The following is a 27,809-nucleotide window of genomic DNA, read 5'->3' on the forward strand; positions in this document are numbered from 1 at the left end:
TCAATCCTTATTTTTTCAATAAGATGTCAGGATCGCGCTCATGATCATGATCATTATCATCATGATCATCATAATCATAATGATGATAATCATTTATCAATTACATTTTCATTTCTTTGAATAAGATAAAATCGTCAAAAGGTGTTCTTCATGATGTAAATTAGAGTCAAATGTGTAACTGGTTACTGCACAGGGTCAAAGGTCATATATTGTTTCAATCTATCTTCCCTAGATCCATGATGATCAAGGAGACACAATTTAATCTTGACATATGGATAGATCATAATGGGAGAAGCATATAAATGGGAGAAGCATTTTACAAAATAATATATCGTGTAATGCATTATTCGTTATGTAAACCATTATCATACGTATCACCTAATTCGTCTAAGTGACGAATTAAAGTCTAGTTAGGTGATACGTAACGAAGTCAACGTATCACCTTTTGATTTCGTCAAGATTTTCTTTTTTTTTTTATTATTATTCTTCCTCGAATTTGTTCGCAGGATATCTCAAGACTCAATAAAGCCATTGTTATGAATCTTTCACTGATGATAGATCTTAGTCTAACTTAGAACTGCGTGACTTTTCAAAGACTCAAAGTCATCGTGACGTCATCCAGGCGCCATTTTGTAAAAATCAACTTATGATCATATCTTCATAACGGAAAGTAATTTTACATTCATATTTATCAAGATTAAGATCAATATCCGTCGGATCAATATGAGGTCAATAAATGCGCGCAAAAATGCGCGTACGCGTAGGCGCGCGCGTCAACGCGCGCGTAAAATTTTAAATTGCTCAAAATCGTCTTAAATTTTTTTTGCATACGTTTCAGGCCATTATAAGCATTTCATAAAAAATCACGCAAAACACGCATTTTTGCACGTTTTCGTTCGTCACGGCCGAACGAAAAATAATTTCTCCGCAAAAGCTTTTGACTGAATATTCCTCATATTTTTCCGGAAAATTTGATACCATGTTTAGCTCTTTATCACTATTAAAAACGGAATGAGCGTCCGTTCAAGATAACCGTCCGTACGCGCGATTTTTGTAATACATTGCATATATGGGCAAAAACATGCCTATAAAAAGTCCATTGGGATGAATAGGGATTGCCAATTTTCTTTTCATATTTAGATAGAGTATGAGTCGGAGGTAGGATTTCATATCTCATTTGGCCATTAAGTACATCTTGACGTCATCATAATGGCCTTGGAAGTCAAAATACAAAATTGCATATTATGACGTCATTATATTTATGGAAAATGTAGTGTATTTCTCTCAATATTCATCGATTCTCTTTGAAATGTCGATATGTTGTAGATAAGGCAATTCTCTACAAGATCACTTTTCACTAAGTTTCATTTTAATGAGGTCATCATAGTACAAAATTCAATTAAAGGCCACATGTCAGAATTTTCGTCATTTGCGTGTTATGTCTATGGAAGGTGAATTTCGTTCACATCATGAATCTACATGGCATTCATCTATGAGCACTATCTATCTTATGTGTGCTCTGTTTTCTCCCAAATTGGGGTATGTTATAGCTGAGACCATGGGCTATAAAAACGGTGTACTTTGTTTTTTAATCAGATGTTGGGATCATGTTAAAATTTTCGATCGAAAGTTGAAATTGCAAATTTTGAAGGAATCATTAGGTGATACGTAACGAAGTCAACGTATCACCTTTTGATTTCGTCAAGATTTTCTTTTTAGGTGATACGTAACGAAGTCAACGTATCACCTATTGATTTCGTCAAGATTTTTATTTATTTTTTTTTTTATTTATTATTCTTCCTCGAATTTGTTCGCAGGATATCTCAAGACTGAATAAAGCCATTGTCATGAATCTTTCAATGATGATAGATGTTAGTCTAACTTAGAACTGCGTGACTTTTCAAAGACTCAAAATTATCGTGACGTCATCCAGGCGCCATTTTGTGAAAATCAACTTATGATCATATCTCCATAACGTAAAGAAATTTTTCATTCATATTTATCAAGATTAAGATCAATATCCGTCGGATCAATATGAGGTCAATAAATGCGCGCAAAAATGCGCGTACGCGTAGGCGCGCGCGTCAATGCGCGCGTAAAATTTTAAATTGCTCAAAATCGTCTTAAATTTTTTTTGCATACGTTTCAGGCCATTTTAAGCATTTCATAAAAAATCACGCAAAACACGCATTTTTGCACGTTTTCGTTCGTCACGGCCGAACGAAAAATAATTTCTCCGCAAAAGCTCTTGACCGAATATTCCTCATATTTTTCCGGAAAATTTGATACCATGTTTAGCTCTTTATCACTATTAAAAACGGAATGAGCGTCCGTTCAAGATAACCGTCCGTACGCGCGATTTTTGTAATACATTGCATATATGGGCAAAAACATGCCTATGAAAAGTCCATTGGGATGAATAGGGATTGCCAATTTTTTTTTCATATTTAGATAGAGTATGAGTCGGAGGTATGATTTCATATCTCATTTGGCCATTAAGTACATCTTGACGGCATCATAATGGCCTTGGAAGTCAAAAATACAAAATTGCATATTATGACGTCATTGTATTTATGGAAAATGTAGTGTATTTCTCTCAATATTCATCGATTCTCTTTGAAATGTCGATATGTTGTAGATAAGGCAATTCTCTACAAGATCACTTTTCACTAAGTTTCATTTTAATGAGGTCATCATAGTACAAAATTCAATTAAAGGCCACATGTCAGAATTTTCGTCATTTGCGTGTTATGTCTATGGAAGGTGAATTTCGTTCACATCATGAATCTACATGGCATTCATCTATGAGCACTATCTATCTTATGTGTGCTCTGTTTTCTCCCAAATTGGGGTATGTTATAGCTGAGACCATGGGCTATAAAAACGGTGTACTTTGTTTTTCGATCAGATGTTGGGATCATATCGAAATTTTCAATCGAAAGTTGAAATTGCAAATTTTGAAGGAATCATTAGGTGATGCGTACAAAGTATAGGTGATACGTAACGAAGTCAACGTATCACCTATTGATTTCGTCAAGATTTTTATTTATTTTTTTTAGGTGATACGTAACGAAGTCAACGTATCACCTTTTGATTTCGTCAAGATTTTTCTTTATTATTATTATTATTATTATTATTTATTTTTATTATTCTTCCTCGAATTTGTTCGCAGGATATCTCAAGACTGAATAAAGCCATTATCATGAAACTTTCAATGATGATAGATCTTAGTCTAACTTAGAACTGTGTGACTTTTCAGACAGTCAAGGTCATCGTGACGTCATCCAGGCGCCATTTTGTGAAAATCAACTTATGATCATATCTTCATAAAGGAAAGCCATTTTTCATTCATATTTATCATGATTAAACTCAATATCCGTCCGGTCAATTTCAAGTCAATAAATGCGCGCAAAAATGCGCGTACGCTTATGTCCGCGCGTTTACGCGCGCGAAAAAAATTAAAATGCTCCAAATCATCCCAATTTTTTTTTACATCCGTTTCAGGCCATATGGAGCATTTGATAAAAAAATTACGCACACGCGCATGCGCGCGCATTTTCGCGCGTACTGGCATTTTGCAATATAGAATCGCCGAATTTTTTCTGTCATTATATTTGATACATTTTTCCAAGCATTTTGATAACTTGTTCACCTTTTAATAACGCAATGAGCGTCCGTCAAAGTTGACAGCACGCGCAGATCTGCGTTATCTTTATCCACCATACATTGGCAAAAACATGCCTATACAAAATTCATTGTAACTGTTCAGAATGGATGGGAACTCCCAATATGTTTTCATATTTAGATAGATTATGAGTTGGAGATATGATTTCATGTCTCATTTGACCCTCAATTAACTCATGATGTCATCATAATGGCCTCCAAACTCAAAATTTCAATTTGCATATTATGACGTCAGCATATTTTTGGAAAATTAATTGTATCTCTGTAAATATGGATCAATTTTCTTTTAAATTTTGATATGTTCTAGCTGAGACAATTTGCTACAAGTATAGTTGCTACAATTTTTCATTTTGACTAAGGCATCAAGGCGTACTTTTGTGATTAAAGGAGGCATGTCAATTTTTCACATTTTGCGTGTATTCTCTATGGGACATGACTTTTTCTCAAAACTGGATTCTACACTCCTATCTTTTGCGAGCGAAATCTCCCATATTTTAGTTTTGTTTTCGCTGAGCTTCGAATATGTTGTAGCTGAGACAATAAGCTATCACACGTGTGCCTTTTATATTTCGATCAGATGCCGGGATTATGCTCATATTTCACTTGCAAAGTAGGATTTCTGAATTCCATTTCCCGTTTACGTGTAATTAATCGCTATGGGAGATGTTTTGTTATATCGGTAACGCACTTGACTTCCAACCTCGAGATCCCTGGTTCGATTCCGGGTGTCTCCAACACTTTTTTTTTTCACTTATTTTTTCCTTTTGACCTTCACTGTACCATCTCCTTTGATTATTTAAACACGTAGATTCGCAAATAATGTCATAAATAACCCTTTTTACTTTATTATTACCCTATTTTCACTTAATCCATTACTTTTTGCGTGTAATCCCCATGGGAAATGATTTTTTTTTTCAAATCTGGATTCTACATTCCTGTCTTTTGCGAGCAATATCGCCGTTATTTCGGCTTGGATTTTGTTGATTTTTGAGTATGTTGTAGCTGAGATTATATGCTATCTAAATCAACCCTCATTTTTTCAATAAGATGTCATGATCGCGCTCATGATCATGATCATGATCATCACGATCATCATTATCAAAATGATGCTAATCATTTATCAATTACATTTTCATTTCTTTGAATAAGATAAAATCGTCAAAAGGTGTTCTTCATGATGTAAATTAGAGTCAAATGTGTAACTGGTTACTGCACAGGGTCAAAGGTCATATATTGTTTCAATCTATCTTCCCTAGATCCATGATGATCAAGGAGACACAATTTAATCTTGACATATGAATAGATCATAATGGGAGAAGCATATGAATGGGAGAAGCAAAATAATATATCGTGTAATGCATTATTCGTTATGTAAACCATTATCATACGTATCACCTAAATCGTCTAAGTGACGAATTAAAGTCTAGTATTTATTTTGTGTCTGTATAGAAGAAATTATTATTATTCTTCCTCAATTTTGTTCGCAGGATATCTCAAGAATGGCAAAAGCCATTATCATGAAACTTTCAATTATGATAGATCTTAGTCTAACTTAGAACTGCGTGACTTTTCAAAGACTCAAAATTATCGTGACGTCATCCAGGCGCTATTTTGTGAAAATCAACTAATGATCATATCTTCATAACGGAAAGTAATTTTCCCTTCATATTTATCATGATTAAGATCAATATCCGTCCGGTCAATTTTAGGTCAATAAACGTGCGTAAACGTGCGCGTACGCGTTCGTGCGCGCGTTAATGCGCGCGCAAAAATTTAAAATGCTCAAAATCATCCTAAATTCTTTTTGCATACGTTTCAGGCCATATGGAGCATTTGACAAAAAATCACTCACATGCGCATGCGCGCGCGTTTTTTGCGCGTACTAGCATTTTGCAACATAGAATCGCCGAATTTTTTCTGTCATCATATTTGGTACAATTTTCCAAGCATTTTGATAACTTGTTCACTTTTTAATAACGCAATGAGCGTCCGTCAAAGTTGACAGCACGCGCGGATCTGCGTTATCTTTATCCACAATACATGGGCAAAAACATGCCTATACAAAATTCATTGTCACTCTTCAGAATGGATGGGAACTCCCAATATATTTTCATATTTGGATAGATTATGAGTTGGAGATATGATTTCATGTCTCATTTGACCCTCAATTAACTCATGACGTCATCATAATGGCCTCCGAACTCAAAATTTAAATTTTGATATTATGACGTTTGCATATTTCTGGACAATTGATTGTATCTCTGTAAATATTGATTTTTTTCTTGCAAATGTTGATATGTTGTAGCTGAGACAATTTTCTACAAATGCAGGGTCCACAATTTTCCAGTTTGACAAAGGTATCATGTCGTATTTTTGCGATTAAAGGAGGCATGTCAATTTTTCACATTTTGCGTGTATTGTGTACGGGACATGACTATTTCTCAAAACTGGATTCTACAATTCCGTCTTTCGCGAGCAATATCTCCGTTGTTTTAGCTTTGTTTTTGCTGAGCTTCGGGTATAATGGAGCTGAGACAATGAGCTATCTCCAGTGTGCACTTTTTTTGATCATATGCCGGGATCATGCTCATATTTCCCTTGCAAAGTAGGACTTCAGAATTCCATTTCCCGTTTACGTGTAATCGCTATGGGAGATGTTTTGGTATATCGGTAACGCACTTGACTTCTAACCTCGAGATCCCTGGTTCGAGTCAGGGTGTCTCCAACAATTTTTTTCTTCACTTTTTTTTCCTTTTGACCTTCACTGTACCATCTCCTTTGATTATTTAAACACGTAGAATCGCAGATAATGTCATAAACAACCCTTTTTACTTTATTATTACCCTATTTTCACTTAATCCATTACTTTTTGCATGTAATCCCTAAGGGAGATGACTTTTTCTCAAATCTGGAGTCTACATTCCTATCTTTTGCGAGCAATATCGCCGTTATTTATGCTTGGATTTTGTTGGTTTTTGAGTATGTTGTAGCTGAGACTATATGCTATCTAAATAAACCCTCATTTTTTCAATAAGATGTCATGATCGCGCTCATGATCATGATCATTATCATCATGATCATCATTATCATAATGATGATAATCATTTATCAATTACATTTTCATTTCTTTGAATAAGATAAAATCGTCAAAAGGTGTTCTTCATGATGTAAATTAGAGTCAAATGTGTAACTGGTTACTGCACAGGGTCAAAGGTCATATATTGTTTCAATCTATCTTTCCTAGATCCATGATGATCAAGGAGACACAATTTAATCTTGACATATGAATAGATCATAATGGGAGAAGCATATAAATGGGAGAAGCATTTTACAAAATAATATATCGTGTAATGCATTATTCGTTATGTAAACAATTATCATACGTATCACCTAATTCGTCTAAGTGACGAATTAAAGTCTAGTATTTATTTTGTGTCTGTATAGAAGAAATTATTATTATTATTCCTCAATTTTGTTCGCAGGATATCTCAAGACTGAATAGAGCCATTGTTATGAATCTTGCTATGATGATAGATCTTAGTCTAACTTAGAACTGCGTGACTTTTCAAAGACTCAAAGTCATCGTGACGTCATCCAGGCGCCATTTTGTGAAAATCAACTAATGATCATATCTTCAAAACGGATAGTAATTTTTCATTCATATTTATCATGATTAAGATCAATATCCGTCCGGTCAAGTTTAGGTCATTAAAAATGCGTAAACGCGCGCGTACGCGTTCGTGCGCGCGTTAATGCTCGCGGAAAAATTAAAAATGCTTTAAATCGTCTTAAATTTTGTTTGCATACGTTTCAGGCCATTTAAAGCATTTCGCAAAAAAATCGCGCACACGCGCATGCGTGCGTTTTTCCGCGCGTACTGGCAATTTGCAACATAGAATCGCCGAATTTTCTCTGTCATCATATTTGGCACATTTTTCCAAGCATTTTGATAATTTGTTCGCCTTTTATTAACGCAATGAGCGTCCGTCAAAGTTGACAGCACGCGCGGATTTGCGTTATCTTTATCCACAATACATGGGCAAAAACATGCCTATATAAAATTCATTGTAACTCTTTAGAATAGATAGAAACTCCTAATATTTTTTTCATATTTGGATAGATTATGAAATGGAGATATGATTTCATGTCTCATTTGACCCTCAATTAAGTCATGTCATCATAATGGCCTCCAAAATTTAAAAATTTAAATTTGCATATTATGACGTTTGCATATTTTTGGAAAATTGATTGTATTTCTGTAAATATATATTATTTTTCTCCTAAATTTCGATATGTTCTAGCTGAGATAATTTTCTACAAATGCAGTGGCCAAACCTTTCCAGTTTGACAAAAGTATCATGTCGTAATTTTGCGATTAAAGGAGGCATGTCAATTTTGAACATTTTGCGTGTATTGTCTAAGGCACATGACTATTTCTCAAAACTGGATTCTACATTTCCCTCTTTCGCGAACAACATCTCCGTTGTTTTAGCTTTGTTTTTGCTGAGCTTCGGGTATGTTGTAGCTGAGAAAAAAGGCTATCTCCATTGTGCACTTTATTTTTCGATCATATGCCGGGATCATGCTCATATTTTACTTGCAAAGTAGGATTTCTGAATTCCATTTCCCGTTTACGTGTAATCGCTATGGGAGATGTTTTGGTATATCGGTAACGCACTTGACTTCCAACCTCGAGATCCCTGGTTCGAGTCCGGGTGTCTCCAACACTTTTTTTTTCTCACTTTTTTTTTCCTTTTGACCTTTCACTATACCATCTCCTTTGATTATTTAAACACGTAGAATTGCAAATAATGTCATAAACAACCCTTTTTACTTTATTATTACCGAATTTTCACTTAATCCATTACTTGTTGCGTGTAATCCCTAAGGGAGATGACTTTTTCTCAAATCTGGGGTCTACATTCCTGTCTTTTGTGAGCAATATCGCCGTTAGTTCTGCTTGGATTTTGTGGATTTTTGAGTATGTTGTAGCTGAGACTATATGCTATCTAAATCAACCCTCATTTTTTCAATAAGATGTCATGATCGCGCTCATGATCATGATCATCATGATCATCATTATCATAATGATGATAATCATTTATCAAGTACATTTTCATTTCTTTGAATGAGATAAAATCGTCAAAAGGTGTTCTTCATGATGTAAATTAGAGTCAAATGTGTAACTGGTTACTGCACAGGGTCAAAGGTCATGTATTGTTTCAATCTATCTTTCCTAGATCCATGATGATCAAGGAGACACAATTTAATCTTGACATATGAATAGATCATAATGGGAGAAGCAAATAAATGGGAGAAGCATTTTACAAAATAATATATCGTGTAATGCATTATTCGTTATGTAGAACATTATCATACGTATCACCTAATTCGTCTAAGTGACGAATTAAAGTCTAGTATTTATTTTGTCTCTGTATAGAAGAAATTATTATTATTCTTCCTCAATTTTGTTCGCAGGATATCTCAAGAATGGCTAAAGCCATTATCATGAAACTTGCCATGATGATAGATCTTAGCCTAACTTAGAACTGCGTGACTTTTCAAAAACTCAAATTCATCGTGACGTCATCCAGGCGCCATTTTGTGAAAATCAACTTATGATCATATCTTCATAACGGAAAGTTATATCTCAGTCATAATTATCACGATTAAGATCAATATCCTTCCGGTCAATTTCAAGTCAATTAACGTGCGCAAATGCGCGCGTGCACGTTTGTCCGCGCGTTTACGCGCGCGCAAAAATTAAAAATGCTCTAAATCATCCCAAATTTTTTTTGCATACGTTTCAGGCCATATGGAGCATTTGACAAAAAAATATGCTCACGCGCATGCGCGCGCGTTTTTTGCGCGTACTAGCGTTTTGCAACCTAGAATCGCCGAAATTTCTCTATCATCATATTTGGTACATTTTTCCAAGCATTTTGATAACTTGTTAACCCTTTAATAACGCAATGAGCGTCCGTCGAAGTTGACAGCGCGCGCGGACCTGCGTTATCTTTATCCACAATACATGAGCAAAAACATGCCTATACAAAAATCTTTTTAACTCTTCAGAATAGATATGAACTCCCAATATTCTTTCATAATTAGCTGGATTATGAGTCGGAAATATGATTTCATGTCTCATTTGACCCTCAATTAACCCATGACGTCATCATAATGGCCTCCAAACTCAAAATTTCAATTCGCATATTATGACGTCAGCATATTTTTGGAAAATTGATTGTATCTCTGTAGATATTGATCGTTTTTCTTCCAAATTTTGATATGTTGTAGCTGAGACAATTTTCTACCAATGTTATACCCGTAGTTTTTCATTTTGACAAAGACACAATCGCGTATTTTTGCGATTAAAGGAGGAATGTCTATTTTGCACATTTTGCGTGTATTCTCTATGGGACATGACTTTTTTTCAAAACTGGATTCTACATTCCTGTCTTTTGCGAGCAAAATCTCCGTTGTAGTAGCTTAGTTTTTGCTGAGCTTCGAATATGTTGTAGCTGAGACAATAATCTATCACACGTGTGCCTTTCATGTTTCGATCAGATGCCGGGATTATTCTCATATTTCACTTCCAAAGTAAGATTTGAGCATTCGATTTCCCGTTTACGTGTAATTTCTATGGGAAATGTTTTGGTATATCGGTAACGCACTAGACTTCCAACCTCGAGATCCCTGGTTCGAGTCCGGGCGTCTCTAACCATTTTTTTTCTTTACTTTTTTTTCTTTTTGACCTTTCACTGTACCATCTCCTTGGATTATTAAAACACTTAGATCCGCAAATAATGTAATAAACAACCCTATTTACTTTATTATTACCCTTTTTTTCACTTAAACCATTACTTTTTGTGTGTAATCCCTATGGGAGATTACTTTTCCTCAAATCTTGATTCTACATTTCTGTCTTTTGCGAGCAATATCGCCGTTATTCCTGCTTGGAATTTGTTGATTTTGAGGATGTTGTAGCTGAGACTATATGCTATCTAAATCACCCCTCATTTTTCAATAAGATATCAGGCTCACGCTCATGATCATGATCATCTTCATTATCATCATGATCATCATTATCATAATGATGATAGTCATTTATCAATTACATTTTCATTTCTTTGAATAAGATAAATTCGTCAAAATGTGTTCTTCATGATGTAAATTAGAGTCAAAGGTGTAACCGGTTACTGCATAGAGTCAATGGTCATATATTGTTACAATCTATCTTCCCTAGATCCATAATGATCAAGGGATCGACACAATTTAAACTTGACATATGGATAGATCATCATGGGAAAAGTATTTTATAAAAAAATATGCTATCGTGTATTAAATTTATTCTTCGTTATGTAAACCAATATCATACGTATCACCTAATTCGTCTAAGTGACGAATTAAAGTCTAGTTATTTATTATTATTCTTCCTCGAATTTGTTCGCAGGATATCTCAAGACTGAATGAAGCCATTGTTATGAATCTTTCAATGATAATAGATCTTAGTCTAACTTAGAACTGCGTGACTTTTCAAAGACTCAAAGTCATCGTGACGTCATCCAGGCGCCATTTTGTAAAAATCAACTTATGATCATATCTTCATAACGGAAAGTAATTTTACATTCATATTTATCAAGATTAAGATCAATATCCGTCGGGTCAATTTGAGGTCAATAAATGCGCGCAAAAATGCGCGTACGCGTAGGCGCGCGCGTTAATGCGCGCGTAAAATTTTAAATTGCTCAAAATCGTCTTAAATTTTTTTTGCATACGTTTCAGGCCATTATAAGCATTTCATAAAAAATCACGCAAAACACGCATTTTTGCACGTTTTCGTTCGTCACGGCCGAACGAAAAATAATTTCTCCGCAAAAGCTTTTGACCGAATATTCCTCATATTTTTCCGGAAAATTTGATACCATGTTTAGCTCTTTATCACTATTAAAAACGGAATGAGCGTCCGTTCAAGATAACCGTCCGTACGCGCGATTTTTGTAATACATTGCATATATGGGCAAAAACATGCCTATGAAAAGTCCATTGGGATGAATAGGGATTGCCAATTTTTTTTTTCATATTTAGATAGAGTATGAGTCGGAGGTATGATTTCATATCTCATTTGGCCATTAAGTACATCTTAACGTCATCATAATGGCCTTGGAAGTCAAAAATACAAAATTGCATATTATGACGTCATTGTATTTATGGAAAATGTAGTGTATTTCTCTCAATATTCATCGATTCTCTTTGAAATGTCGATATGTTGTAGATAAGGCAATTCTCTACAAGATCGCTTTTCACTAAGTTTCATTTTAATGAGGTCATCATAGTACAAAATTCAGTTAAAGGCCGCATGTCAGAATTTTCGTCATTTGCGTGTTATGTCTATGGAAGGTGAATTTCGTTCACATCATGAATCTACATGGCATTCATCTATGAGCACTATCTATCTTATGTGTGCTCTGTTTTCTCCCAAGTTGGGGTATGTTATAGCTGAGACCATGGGCTATAAAAACGGTGCTTTTAGTTTTTTGATCAGATGATGGTATCATGTCACAATTTTCAATTGAAAGTCGAATTTGCAAATTCCGTAGAACTTTGCAGTAATTATGAAGTCACGTATGTCCTATTTGTGAAAATTTAACGTTAGCAGTGTCCTAGTATTGAGTTTAATTGATGATGGTTTGATTGAGAATAAAAATAAAAGAACAACAATGCATTGCGGCATAAACGGATGAATTAGGAAATGTTTTACAAATTTAAAATACAATATATTCAAACATTCATATTAAATAACATCGAAATTAAAGAATTGAACCTGAATGAGTAAATTGTTAAAAACAATATTCAACTTCGAAATTTGTATTTCATTTTTGATCTTCCGAAATCATTTGATATAAAAAGGAGATACACAAAGTGAAGAAGATCATGATGATGTAAAGCAAAGAAAGAAAAGAAAAGTTGATGGTAAGATGGTAAGAGGATAGACAGAGGGTATAGTAACACTATCCTAAGGTATCGATATCAATATTCAAGCATTACACATTATACAAATTACAAATGATAGAGACGAAGTTATTATGCGAATACTTATATGACAAATTGTACACATTTATATTTTCCTCTAGGTAATAGCTACTACAAGAAAAAGGTTATGTTTTATCCAAACTGTAAAAAAAGGGGAATTATTAGAAGAAGTAAAAGTAGAAGAAGAAAGAGGGAAAAGAGAATTGAGAAAAAAGGAGATGGGTGAGATGCCTTGCTGCCTTCCTCTTTATCTCTTGTTTTGTCTCGATCTGCCTCTCTATTTCTGTATAGTCTCCCCCTTTCTCTCTGCATCATCCCAGTGTCTCATTTATTAGTGTATTACATGTATACAAATCAAATCAAAGGAAATTTGAGGCAATTTCAATCGTTTAGCCATTCACTGCCATGCATACTAACAATCATTTCTAGAATTAACATCTTATAGATGTTGGTTTATGGATGGGTAAAATATAAATATCTTACTCATATTTTATATTGAATCAGGACTAAATAAATCACTGTGTTCATGTTTAATTGATTAAAAAAGGGCTTAAAAACTTTATTTGCATGTTATCTCAAGACTTGACAGATGGCACACGGAAGCATTCACATCCTTAGTGCGTTAAAACGTTATTCAAACGGTAGATCTTTCTTTCCAATACGGAACGGTCAATAAGCAGCATGAAACTTAATTAAGATATAGTCCTTATTAGTCATAATCAGCTCTATTGACGTCATTGTTGCGTATTTAGTGCGTCGAAATATCACTTCAATGATTGGTATAAGTATATCTCTGCAATGTTTAGTAATAGCAGGGCACTCTCCCTGGTAATAGTTAACAGTTATCATATATAACGATCCTCAATCGAAAACATGAAGGGGGCGCTGTGCCACTTTCAATCATGGTCATCATTTTAATATCGTCATCATCGTATTCATGAACATAATCGTTTTTTGATTATCGGCAACACTTTCATGACCAGTATTCAAAAGAGCTTATTTATGCTAGAAATATGGAAGGCATTGTTCTCAATTGCATCTCTCTCTCTCTCCTCTCTCTTGCTGTGTTTCCCTTCTCCCCTCATGTTCTGCCCCTCTCCTTTACTTGGTCTGTCTCTGCATGTCTCTCTCACTCTCTATCTCTCTTTCCCTCTCTACACTTTTATCCTCTCCCTCTCTCTCTCTCTCTCTCTCTCTTTCTCTTGCCTTGCCTTCTTCTTATTATATTGCTCTGTCTCCCTCTGTTCTACACAGTTGAAACTTGACTAATGGATATACCATAATGGAAGTAGTATTTAATAAAGAAAGATGAAATCGTGAAAATGCGTTCTTCATTATGTTACACACGTATCACCTAATTCGTCAAAGTGACGAATTAAAGTCTAGTATTTATTTTGTGTCTGTATAGAAGAAATTATTATTATTCTTCCTCAATTTTGTTCGCAGGATATCTCAAGAATGGCTAAAGCCATTATCATGAAACTTGCCATGATGATAGATCTTAGCCTAACTTAGAACTCCGTGACTTTTCAAAAACTCAAAGTCATCGTGACGTCATCCAGGCGCCATTTTGTGAAAATCAACTTATGATCATATCTTCATAACGGAAAAGTATTTTTCATTCATAATTATCACGATTTAGATCAATATCCGTCCGGTCAATTTCAGGTCAATAAACGTGCGCAAATGCGCGCGTGCGCGTTCGTTCGCGCGTTTACGCGCGTGCAAAAAATTAAAATGCTCTAAATCATCCCAAAAAATTTTTGCATACGTTTTAGGCCATATTGAGCATTTGACAAAAAATTATGCTCACGCGCATGCGCGCGCGTTTTTTGCGCGTACTAGCATTTTGCAACATAAAATCGCCGAATTTTGTCTATCATCATATTTGGCACATTTTTCCAAGCATTTTGATAACTTGTTAACCTTTTAATAACGCAATGAGCGTCCGTCAAAGTTGACAGCGCGCTCGGACCTGCGTTATCTTTATCCACAATACATGAGAATAAACATGCCTATACAAAATTCTTTGTAACTCTTCAGAATAGACAGGAACTCCCAATATTTTTTCATATTTAGATAGATTATGAGTCTAAGATATGATTCTATGTCTCATTTGACCCTCAATTAACTCATGACGTCATCATAATGGCCTCCAAACTCAAAATTTTAATTTGCATATTATGACGTCAGCATATTCATGGAAAATTTAGTGTATTTCTCGTAATATTTATTGATTTTCTTCCAAATTTGGCTATGTTCTAGCTGAGACAATTTTCTACAAACATAGTTATCACGATTTTCCATTTTGACAAAGGCGTCGTGGCGTATTTTTGCGATTAAAGGAGGCATGTCTATTTTTCACATTTTGCGTGTATTCTCTATGGGACATGACTTTTTCTCAAAACAGGATTCTACACTCATGTCTTTCGCGAGCGAAATCTCCGTTGTTTTAGCTTAGTTTCCGCTGAGCTTCGAATATGTTGTAGCTGAGACCATAAGCTATCACAATTTTGCTTTTATTTTTCGATTAGATACCGGGATCATGCTCATATTTCACTTGCAAAGTAGGATGTGAGAATTCCATTTCCCGTTTACGTGTAATCGCTATGGGAGATGTTTTGGTATATCGGTAACGCACTTGACTTCCAACCTCGAGATCCCTGGTTCGAGTCCGGGTGTCTCCAACAATTTTTTGCTTCACTTTTTTTTTCCTTTTGACTTTCACTGTACCATCTCCTTTGATTATTTAAACACGTAGAATCGCAAATAATGTCATAAATAACCCTTTTTACTTTATTATTACCCTATTTTCACTTAATCCATTACTTTTTGCGTGTAATCCCTATGGGAGATGACTTTTTCTAAAATCTGGAGTCTACATTCCTGTCTTTTGCGAGCAATATCGCCGTTAGTTCTGCTTGGATTTTGTTGATTTTTGAGTATGTTGTAGCTGAGACTATATGCTATCTAAATCACCCCTCATTTTTTCAATAAGATGTCATGATTGCGCTCATGATCATGATCATCATGATCATCATTATCATAATGATGATAATCATTTATCAATTACATTTTCATTTCTTTAAATAAGATAAAATCGTCAAAAGGTGTTCTTTATGATGTAAATTATAGAGTCAAATGTGTAACTGGTTACTGCACAGGGTCAAAGGTCATATATTGTTTCAATCTATCTTCCCTAGATCCATGATGATCAAGGAGACACAATGTAATCTTGACATATGAATAGATCATAATGGGAGAAGCATATGAATGGGAGAAGCATTTTACAAAATAATATATCGTGTAATGCATTATTCGTTATGTAAACCATTATCATACGTATCACCTAATTCGTCTAAGTGACGAATTAAAGTCTAGTATTTATTTTGTGTCTGTATAGAAGAAATTATTATTATTCTTCCTCAATTTTGTTCGCAGGATATCTCAAGAATGGCTAAAGCCATTATCATGAAACTTGCCATGATGATAGATCTTACTCTAACTTAGAACTGCGTGACTTTTTAGAGGGTCAAAATTATCGTGACGTCATCCAGGCGCCATTTTGTGAAAATCAACTAATGATCATATCTTCATAACGGAAAAGTATTTCTTATTCATAATTATCACGATTAAGATAAATATCCGTCCGGTCAAGTTAGGGTCAATAAAAGTGCGCAAATGCGCGCGTGCGCGTTCGTCCGCGCGTTTACGCGCGCGCAAAAATTAAAAATGCTCTAAATCATCCCAAATTTTGTTTGCATACGTTTCAGGCCATATGGAGCATTTGATAAAAAAATTACGCACACGCGCATGCGCGCGCGTTTTCGCGCGTACTGGCATTTTGCAACATAGAATCGCCGATTTTTTTTCTGTCATCATATTCAGTACATTTTTCCCAGCATTTTGATAATTTGTTCACCTTTTAATAACGCAATGAGCGTCCGTCAAAGTTGACAGCACGCGCGGATTTGCGTTATCTTTATCCACAATACATGGGCAAAACATGCCTATATAAAATTCATTGTAACTCTTTAGAATAGATAGAAACTCCTAATATTCTTTCATATTTGGATAGATTATGAGTCGGAGATATGATTTTATGTCTCATTTTATCCTCAATTAACTCATGACGTCATCATAATGGCCTCCAAACTCAAAATTTCAATTTGCATATTATGACGTCAGCATATTTTTGGGAAATTGATTGTATCTCTGTAAATATAGATCAATTTTCTTTTTAATTTTGATATGTTCTAGCTGAGACAATTTTCTACAAATGTAGTATTCACAATTTTTATTTTTGACACAAGTATCAAGGTGTATTTTTGCGATTAAAGGAGGCATGTCAATTTTTCACATTTTGCGTGTATTCTCTATGGGACATGACTTTTTCTCAAAACTGGATTCTACACTCCTGTCTTTCGCGAGCAAAATCTTCGTTGTTTTAGCTTTGTTTTCGCTGAGCTTTGGATATGTTGTAGCTGAGACAATGAGCTATCAAAAGTGTGCCTTTTATTTTTCGATTAGATGCCGGGATCAAGCTCATATTTCACTTGCAAAGTAGGATTTCTGAATTCCATTTCCCGTTTACGTGTAATCGCTATGGGAGATGTTTTGGTATATCGGTAACGCACTTGACTTCCAACCTCGAGATCCCTGGTTCGAGTCCGGGTGTCTCCAACACTTTTTTTTTCTCACTTTTTTTTCCTTTTGACCTTCACTGTACCATCATCTTTGATTATTGAAACACGTAGATTCGCAAATAATGTCATAAATAACCCTTTTTACTTTATTATTACCCTATTTTCACTTAATCCATTACTTTTTGCGTGTAATCCCTATGGGAGATGACTTTTTCTAAAATCTGGAGTCTACATTCCTGTCTTTTGCGAGCAATATCGCCGTTATTTCGGCTTGGATTTTGTTGATTTTTTAGTATGTTGTAGCTGAGACTATATGCTATCTAAATCAACTCTCATTTTTTCAATAAGATGTCATGATCGCGCTCATGATCATGATCATGATCATCATGATCATCATTATCATAATGATGATAATCATTTATCAATTACATTTTCATTTCTTTGAATAAGATAAAAATCGTCAAAAGGTGTTCTTCATGATGTAAATTAGAGTCAAATGTGTAACTGGTTACTGCACAGGGTCAAAGGTCATATATTGTTTCAATCTATCTTCCCTAGATCCATGATGATCAAGGAGACACAATTTAATCTTGACATATGAATAGATCATAATGGGAGAAGCATATAAATGGGAGAAGCATTTTACAAAATAATATATCGTGTAATGCATTATTCGTTATGTAAACCATTATCATACGTATCACCTAATTCGTCTAAGTGACGAATTAAAGTCTAGTATTTATTTTGTGTCTGTATAGAAGAAATTATTATTATTCTTCCTCAATTTTGTTCGCAGGATATCTCAAGAATGGCTAAAGCCATTATCATGAAACTTGCCATGATGATAGATCTTAGCCTAACTTAGAACTGCGTGACTTTTCAAAGACTCAAAGTCATCGTGACGTCATCCAGGCGCCATTTTGTGAAAATCAACTTATGATCATATCTTCATAACGGAAAAGTATTTCTCATTCATAGTTATCACGATTAAGATCAATATCCGTCCGGTCAATTTCAGGTCAATAAACGTGCGTAAATGCGCGCGTGCGCGTTCGTTCGCGCGTTTACGCGCGCGCAAAAAATTAAAATGCTCTAAATCATTCCAAAATTTTTTGGCATACGTTTCAGGCCATATGGAGCATTTGATAAAAAAATTACGCACACGCGCATGCGCGCGCGTTTTCGCGCGTACTGGCATTTTGCAACATAGAATCGCCGATTTTTTTCTGTCATCATATTCGGTACATTTTTCCAAGCATTTTGATAATTTTTTCACCTTTTATTAACGCAATGAGCGTCCGTCAAAGTTGACAGCACGCGCGGATTTGCGTTATCTTTATCCACAATACATGGGCAAAAACATGCCTATATAAAATTCATTGTAACTCTTTAGAATAGATAGAAACTCATAATATTTTTTCATATTTGGATAGATTATGAGTCGGAAATATGATTTCATGTCTCATTTTATCCTCAATTAACTCATGACGTCATCATAATTGCCTCCAAACTCAAAATTTCAATTTGCATATTATGACGTCAGCATATTTTTGGAAATTTGATTGTATCTCTGTAAAGATGGATCAATTTTCTTTTTAATTTTAATACGTTCTAGCTGAGACATTTTTCTACAAATGTAGTATTCACAATTTTTATTTTTGACACAAGTATCATGGGGTATTTTTGCGATTAAAGGAGTCATGTCAATTTTTCGCATTTTGCGTGTATTCTCTATGGGACATGACTTTTTCTCAAAACTGGATTCTACACTCCTGTCTTTCGCGAGCAAAATCTCCGTTGTTTTAGCCTTGTTTTCGCTGAGCTTTGGATATGTTGTAGCTGAGACAATGAGCTATCAAAAGTGTGTCTTTTATTTTTCGATTAGATGCCGGGATCATGCTCATTTTTCACTTGCAAAGTAGGATTTCTGAATTCCATTTCCCGTTTACGTGTAATTAATCGCTATGGGAGATGTTTTGGTATATCGGTAACGCACTTGACTTCCAACCTCGAGATCCCTGGTTCGATTCCGGGTGTCTCCAACACTTTTTTTTTTCACTTTTTTTTTCCTTTTGACCTTCACTGTACCATCTCCTTTGATTATTTAAACACGTAGATTCGCAAATAATGTCATAAATAACCCTTTTTACTTTATTATTACCCTATTTTCACTTAATCCATTACTTTTTGCGTGTAATCCCTATGGGAGATGACTTTTTTTTTCAAATCTGGATTCTACATTCCTGTCTTTTGCGAGCAATATCGCCGTTATTTCGGCTTGGATTTTGTTGATTTTTGAGTATGTTGTAGCTGAGACTATATGCTATCTAAATCAACCCTCTTTTTTTTCAATAAGATGTCATGATCGCGCTTATGATCATGATCATGATCATCATGATCATCATTATCATAATGATGATAATCATTTATCAATTACATTTTCATTTCTTTGAATAAGATAAAAATCGTCAAAAGGTGTTCTTCATGATGTAAATTAGAGTCAAATGTGTAACTGGTTACTGCACAGGGTCAAAGGTCATATATTGTTTCAATCTATCTTCCCTAGATCCATGATGATCAAGGAGACACAATTTAATCTTGACATATGAATAGATCATAATGGGAAAAGCATATAAATGGGAGAAGCATTTTACAAAATAAAATATCGTGTAATGCATTATTCGCTATGTAAACCACTATCATACGTATCACCTAATTCGTCTAAGTGACGAATTAAAGTCTAGTTTATTATTATTATTATTATTATTTATTATTATTCTTCCTCGAATTTGTTCGCAGGATATCTCAAGACTGAATAAAGCCATTGTCATGAAACTTTCAATGATAATAGATCTTAGTCTAACTTAGAACTGCGTGACTTTTCAAAGACTCAAAATTATCGTGACGTCATCCAGGCGCCATTTTGTGAAAATCAACTTATGATCATATATTCATAACGGAAAGTAATTTTTCATTCATATTTATCATGAATAAGATCAATATCCGTCCGGTTAATTTGAGGTCAAAAAACGTGCACAAATTTTCGCGTGCGCGTTCGTCCGCGCGTTTACGCGCGCGAAATTTTTTAAAATGCTCAAAATCATCCATAATTTTTTTTACATACGTTTCAGGCCATATGGAGCATTTGATAAAAAATTACGCACGCGCGCATGCGCGCGCGTTTTCGCGCGTACTGGCATTTTGCATCATAGAATCGCCGATTTTTTTCTGACATCATATTTGGTACATTTTTCCAAGCATTTTGATAATTTGTTCACCTTTTATTAACGCAATGAGCGTCCGTCAAAGTTGACAGCACGCGCGGATTTGCGTTATCTTTATCCACAATACATGGGCAAAAACATGCCTATATAAAATTCTTTGTAACTCTTTAGAATAGATAGAAACTCCTAATATTTTTTCATATTTGGATAGATTATGAGTCAGAGATATGATTTCATGTCTCATTTGATCCTCAATTAACTCATGACGTCATCATAATGGCCTCCAATCTCAAAATTTCAATTTGCATATTATGACGTCAGCATATTTTTGGAAAATTGATTGTATCTCTGTAAATATCGATCAATTTTCTTTCAAATTTAGGAATCATCTAGCTGAGACAATTTTCTACAAATGCAGTATTCACAATTTTTATTTTTGACAAAAGTATCATGGTGTATTTTTGCGATTAAAGGAGGCATGTCAATTTTTCGCATTTTGCGTGTATTGTCTAAGGGACATGACTTTTTCTCAAAACTGGATTCTACACTCCTGTCTTTCGCGAGCAAAATCTCCGTTGTTTTATCTTTGTTTTCGCTGAGCTTTGGATATGTTGTAGCTGAGACAATGAGCTATCAAAAGTGTGACCCTTATTTTTCGATTAGATGTCGGAATCATGCTCATATTTCACTTGCAAAGTAGGATTTCTGAATTCCATTTCCCGTTTACGTGTAATCGCTATGGGAGATGTTTTGGTATATCGTTAACGCACTTGACTTCCAACCTCGAGATCCCTGGTTCGAGTCCGGGTGTCTCCAACACTTTTTTTTTCTCACTTTTTTTTCCTTTTGACCTTCACTGTACCATCTCCTTTGATTATTTAAACACGTAGATTCGCAAATAATGTCATAAATAACCCTTTTTACTTTATTATTACCCTATTTTCACTTAATCCATTACTTTTTGCGTGTAATCCCTATGGGAGATGACTTTTTTTTCAAATCTGGATTCTACATTCCTGTCTTTTGCGAGCAATATCGCCGTTATTTCGGCTTGGATTTTGTTGATTTTTGAGTATGTTGTAGCTGAGACTATATGCTATCTAAATCAACCCTCTTTTTTTTCAATAAGATGTCATGATCGCGCTTATGATCATGATCATGATCATCATGATCATCATTATCATAATGATGATAATCATTTATCAATTACATTTTCATTTCTTTGAATAAGATAAAAATCGTCAAAAGGTGTTCTTCATGATGTAAATTAGAGTCAAATGTGTAACTGGTTACTGCACAGGGTCAAAGGTCATATATTGTTTCAATCTATCTTCCCTAGATCCATGATGATCAAGGAGACACAATTTAATCTTGACATATGAATAGATCATAATGGGAAAAGCATATAAATGGGAGAAGCATTTTACAAAATAAAATATCGTGTAATGCATTATTCGCTATGTAAACCACTATCATACGTATCACCTAATTCGTCTAAGTGACGAATTAAAGTCTAGTTTATTATTATTATTATTATTATTTATTATTATTCTTCCTCGAATTTGTTCGCAGGATATCTCAAGACTGAATAAAGCCATTGTCATGAAACTTTCAATGATAATAGATCTTAGTCTAACTTAGAACTGCGTGACTTTTCAAAGACTCAAATTATCGTGACGTCATCCAGGCGCCATTTTGTGAAAATCAACTTATGATCATATATTCATAACGGAAAGTAATTTTTCATTCATATTTATCATGAATAAGATCAATATCCGTCCGGTTAATTTGAGGTCAAAAAACGTGCACAAATTTTCGCGTGCGCGTTCGTCCGCGCGTTTACGCGCGCGAAATTTTTTAAAATGCTCAAAATCATCCATAATTTTTTTTACATACGTTTCAGGCCATATGGAGCATTTGATAAAAAAATTACGCACGCGCGCATGCGCGCGCGTTTTCGCGCGTACTGGCATTTTGCATCATAGAATCGCCGATTTTTTTCTGACATCATATTTGGTACATTTTTCCAAGCATTTTGATAATTTGTTCACCTTTTATTAACGCAATGAGCGTCCGTCAAAGTTGACAGCACGCGCGGATTTGCGTTATCTTTATCCACAATACATGGGCAAAAACATGCCTATATAAAATTCTTTGTAACTCTTTAGAATAGATAGAAACTCCTAATATTTTTTCATATTTGGATAGATTATGAGTCAGAGATATGATTTCATGTCTCATTTGATCCTCAATTAACTCATGACGTCATCATAATGGCCTCCAATCTCAAAATTTCAATTTGCATATTATGACGTCAGCATATTTTTGGAAAATTGATTGTATCTCTGTAAATATCGATCAATTTTCTTTCAAATTTAGGAATCATCTAGCTGAGACAATTTTCTACAAATGCAGTATTCACAATTTTTATTTTTGACAAAAGTATCATGGTGTATTTTTGCGATTAAAGGAGGCATGTCAATTTTTCGCATTTTGCGTGTATTGTCTAAGGGACATGACTTTTTCTCAAAACTGGATTCTACACTCCTGTCTTTCGCGAGCAAAATCTCCGTTGTTTTATCTTTGTTTTCGCTGAGCTTTGGATATGTTGTAGCTGAGACAATGAGCTATCAAAAGTGTGACCCTTATTTTTCGATTAGATGTCGGAATCATGCTCATATTTCACTTGCAAAGTAGGATTTCTGAATTCCATTTCCCGTTTACGTGTAATCGCTATGGGAGATGTTTTGGTATATCGTTAACGCACTTGACTTCCAACCTCGAGATCCCTGGTTCGAGTCCGGGTGTCTCCAACACTTTTTTTTTCTCACTTTTTTTTCCTTTTGACCTTCACTGTACCATCTCCTTTGATTATTTAAACACGTAGATTCGCAAATAATGTCATAAATAACCCTTTTTACTTTATTATTACCCTATTTTCACTTAATCCATTACTTTTTGCGTGTAATCCCTATGGGAGATGACTTTTTCTAAAATCTGGAGTCTACATTCCCGTCTTTTGCGAGCAATATCGCCGTTATTTCGGCTTGGATTTTGTTGATTTTTTAGTATGTTGTAGCTGAGACTATATGCTATCTAAATCAACCCTCATTTTTTCAATAAGATGTCATGATCGCGCTCATGATCATGATCATGATCATCATGATCATCATTATCATAATGATGATAATCATTTATCAATTACATTTTCATTTCTTTGAATAAGATAAAATCGTCAAAAGGTGTTCTTCATGATGTAAATTAGAGTCAAATGTGTAACTGGTTACTGCACAGGGTCGAAGGTCATATATTGTTTCAATCTATCTTCCCTAGATCCATGATGATCAAGGAGACACAATTTAATCTTGACATATGAATAGATCATAATGGGAGAAGCATATGAATGGGAGAAGCAGTTTACAAAATAATATATCGTGTAATGCATTATTCGTTATGTAGACCATTATCATACGTATCACCTAATTCGTCTAAGTGACGAATTAAAGTCTAGTTAGGTGATACGTAACGAAGTCTACGTATCACCTATTGATTTCGTCAAGATTTTTATTATTATTCTTCTTCCTATTATTCTTCCTCGATTTTGTTCGCAGGATATCTCAAGACTGAATAAAACCATTGTCATGAAACTTTCAATGATGATAGATCTTAGTCTAACTTAGAACTGCGTGATTTTTCAAGGACTCAAAGTCATCGTGACGTCATCCAGGCGCCATTTTGTGAAAATCAACTAATGATCATATCTTCATAACGGAAAGTTATTTTTCATTCATATTTATCATGAATAAGATCAATATCCGTCGGGTCAATTTGAGGTCAATAAATGCGCGCAAAAATGCGCGTACGCGTAGGCGCGCGCGTTAATGCGCGCGTAAAATTTTAAATTGCTCAAAATCGTCTTAAATTTTTTTTGCATACGTTTCAGGCCATTATAAGCATTTCATAAAAAATCACGCAAAACACGCATTTTTGCACGTTTTCGTTCGTCACGGCCGAACGAAATATAATCCCCCAGCAAAAACTTTTGACAGAATATTCCTCATATTTTTTCGGAAAATTTGATACCATGTTTAGCTCTTTATCACTATTAAAAACGGAATGAGCGTCCGTTCAAGATAACCGTCCGTACGCGCGATTTTTGTAATACATTGCATATATGGGCAAAAACATGCCTATGAAAAGTCCATTGGGATGAATAGGGATTACCAATTTTTTTGTCATATTTAGATAGAGTATGAGTCGGAGGTATGATTTCATATCTCATTTGGCCATTAAGTACATCTTAACGTCATCATAATGGCCTTGGAAGTCAAAAATACAAAATTGCATATTATGACGTCATTGTATTTATGGAAAATGTAGTGTATTTCTCTCAATATTCATCGATTCTCTTTGAAATGTCGATATGTTGTAGATAAGGCAATTCTCTACAAGATCACTTTTCACTAAGTTTCATTTTAATGAGGTCATCATAGTACAAAATTCAATTAAAGGCCACATGTCAGAATTTTCGTCATTTGCGTGTTATGTCTATGGAAGGTGAATTTCGTTCACATCATGAATCTACATGGCATTCATCTATGAGCACTATCTATCTTATGTGTGCTCTGTTTTCTCCCAAATTGGGGTATGTTATAGCTGAGACCATGGGCTACAAAATCGGTGTACTTTGTTTTTTCATCGGATGTTGGGATCATGTCGGAATTTTCAATCGAAAGTTGAAATTGCAAATTTTGACGGAATCATTAGGTGGTACGTATCATTAGGTGATACGTAACGAAGTCTACGTATCACCTATTGATTTCGTCAAGATTTTTATTATTATTCTTCTTCCTATTATTCTTCCTCGATTTTGTTCGCAGGATATCTCAAGACTGAATAAAACCATTGTCATGAAACTTTCAATGATGATAGATCTTAGTCTAACTTAGAACTGCGTGATTTTTCAAGGACTCAAAGTCATCGTGACGTCATCCAGGCGCCATTTTGTGAAAATCAACTAATGATCATATCTTCATAACGGAAAGTTATTTTTCATTCATATTTATCATGAATAAGATCAATATCCGTCGGGTCAATTTGAGGTCAATAAATGCGCGCAAAAATGCGCGTACGCGTAGGCGCGCGCGTTAATGCGCGCGTAAAATTTTAAATTGCTCAAAATCGTCTTAAATTTTTTTTGCATACGTTTCAGGCCATTATAAGCATTTCATAAAAAATCACGCAAAACACGCATTTTTGCACGTTTTCGTTCGTCACGGCCGAACGAAATATAATCCCCCAGCAAAAACTTTTGACAGAATATTCCTCATATTTTTTCGGAAAATTTGATACCATGTTTAGCTCTTTATCACTATTAAAAACGGAATGAGCGTCCGTTCAAGATAACCGTCCGTACGCGCGATTTTTGTAATACATTGCATATATGGGCAAAAACATGCCTATGAAAAGTCCATTGGGATGAATAGGGATTACCAATTTTTTTGTCATATTTAGATAGAGTATGAGTCGGAGGTATGATTTCATATCTCATTTGGCCATTAAGTACATCTTAACGTCATCATAATGGCCTTGGAAGTCAAAAATACAAAATTGCATATTATGACGTCATTGTATTTATGGAAAATGTAGTGTATTTCTCTCAATATTCATCGATTCTCTTTGAAATGTCGATATGTTGTAGATAAGGCAATTCTCTACAAGATCACTTTTCACTAAGTTTCATTTTAATGAGGTCATCATAGTACAAAATTCAATTAAAGGCCACATGTCAGAATTTTCGTCATTTGCGTGTTATGTCTATGGAAGGTGAATTTCGTTCACATCATGAATCTACATGGCATTCATCTATGAGCACTATCTATCTTATGTGTGCTCTGTTTTCTCCCAAATTGGGGTATGTTATAGCTGAGACCATGGGCTACAAAATCGGTGTACTTTGTTTTTTCATCGGATGTTGGGATCATGTCGGAATTTTCAATCGAAAGTTGAAATTGCAAATTTTGACGGAATCATTAGGTGGTACGTATCATTAGGTGATACGTAACGAAGTCTACGTATCACCTATTGATTTCGTCAAGATTTTTATTATTATTCTTCTTCCTATTATTCTTCCTCGATTTTGTTCGCAGGATATCTCAAGACTGAATAAAACCATTGTCATGAAACTTTCAATGATGATAGATCTTAGTCTAACTTAGAACTGCGTGATTTTTCAAGGACTCAAAGTCATCGTGACGTCATCCAGGCGCCATTTTGTGAAAATCAACTAATGATCATATCTTCATAACGGAAAGTTATTTTTCATTCATATTTATCATGAATAAGATCAATATCCGTCGGGTCAATTTGAGGTCAATAAATGCGCGCAAAAATGCGCGTACGCGTAGGCGCGCGCGTTAATGCGCGCGTAAAATTTTAAATTGCTCAAAATCGTCTTAAATTTTTTTTGCATACGTTTCAGGCCATTATAAGCATTTCATAAAAAATCACGCAAAACACGCATTTTTGCACGTTTTCGTTCGTCACGGCCGAACGAAATATAATCCCCCAGCAAAAACTTTTGACAGAATATTCCTCATATTTTTTCGGAAAATTTGATACCATGTTTAGCTCTTTATCACTATTAAAAACGGAATGAGCGTCCGTTCAAGATAACCGTCCGTACGCGCGATTTTTGTAATACATTGCATATATGGGCAAAAACATGCCTATGAAAAGTCCATTGGGATGAATAGGGATTACCAATTTTTTTGTCATATTTAGATAGAGTATGAGTCGGAGGTATGATTTCATATCTCATTTGGCCATTAAGTACATCTTAACGTCATCATAATGGCCTTGGAAGTCAAAAATACAAAATTGCATATTATGACGTCATTGTATTTATGGAAATGTAGTGTATTTCTCTCAATATTCATCGATTCTCTTTGAAATGTCGATATGTTGTAGATAAGGCAATTCTCTACAAGATCACTTTTCACTAAGTTTCATTTTAATGAGGTCATCATAGTACAAAATTCAATTAAAGGCCACATGTCAGAATTTTCGTCATTTGCGTGTTATGTCTATGGAAGGTGAATTTCGTTCACATCATGAATCTACATGGCATTCATCTATGAGCACTATCTATCTTATGTGTGCTCTGTTTTCTCCCAAATTGGGGTATGTTATAGCTGAGACCATGGGCTACAAAATCGGTGTA

The sequence above is a fragment of the Strongylocentrotus purpuratus genome, unplaced genomic scaffold (assembly GCF_000002235.5).
Source record: "Strongylocentrotus purpuratus isolate Spur 01 unplaced genomic scaffold, Spur_5.0 spur5_contig_30, whole genome shotgun sequence".
NCBI lineage: Eukaryota > Metazoa > Echinodermata > Echinoidea > Camarodonta > Strongylocentrotidae > Strongylocentrotus > Strongylocentrotus purpuratus.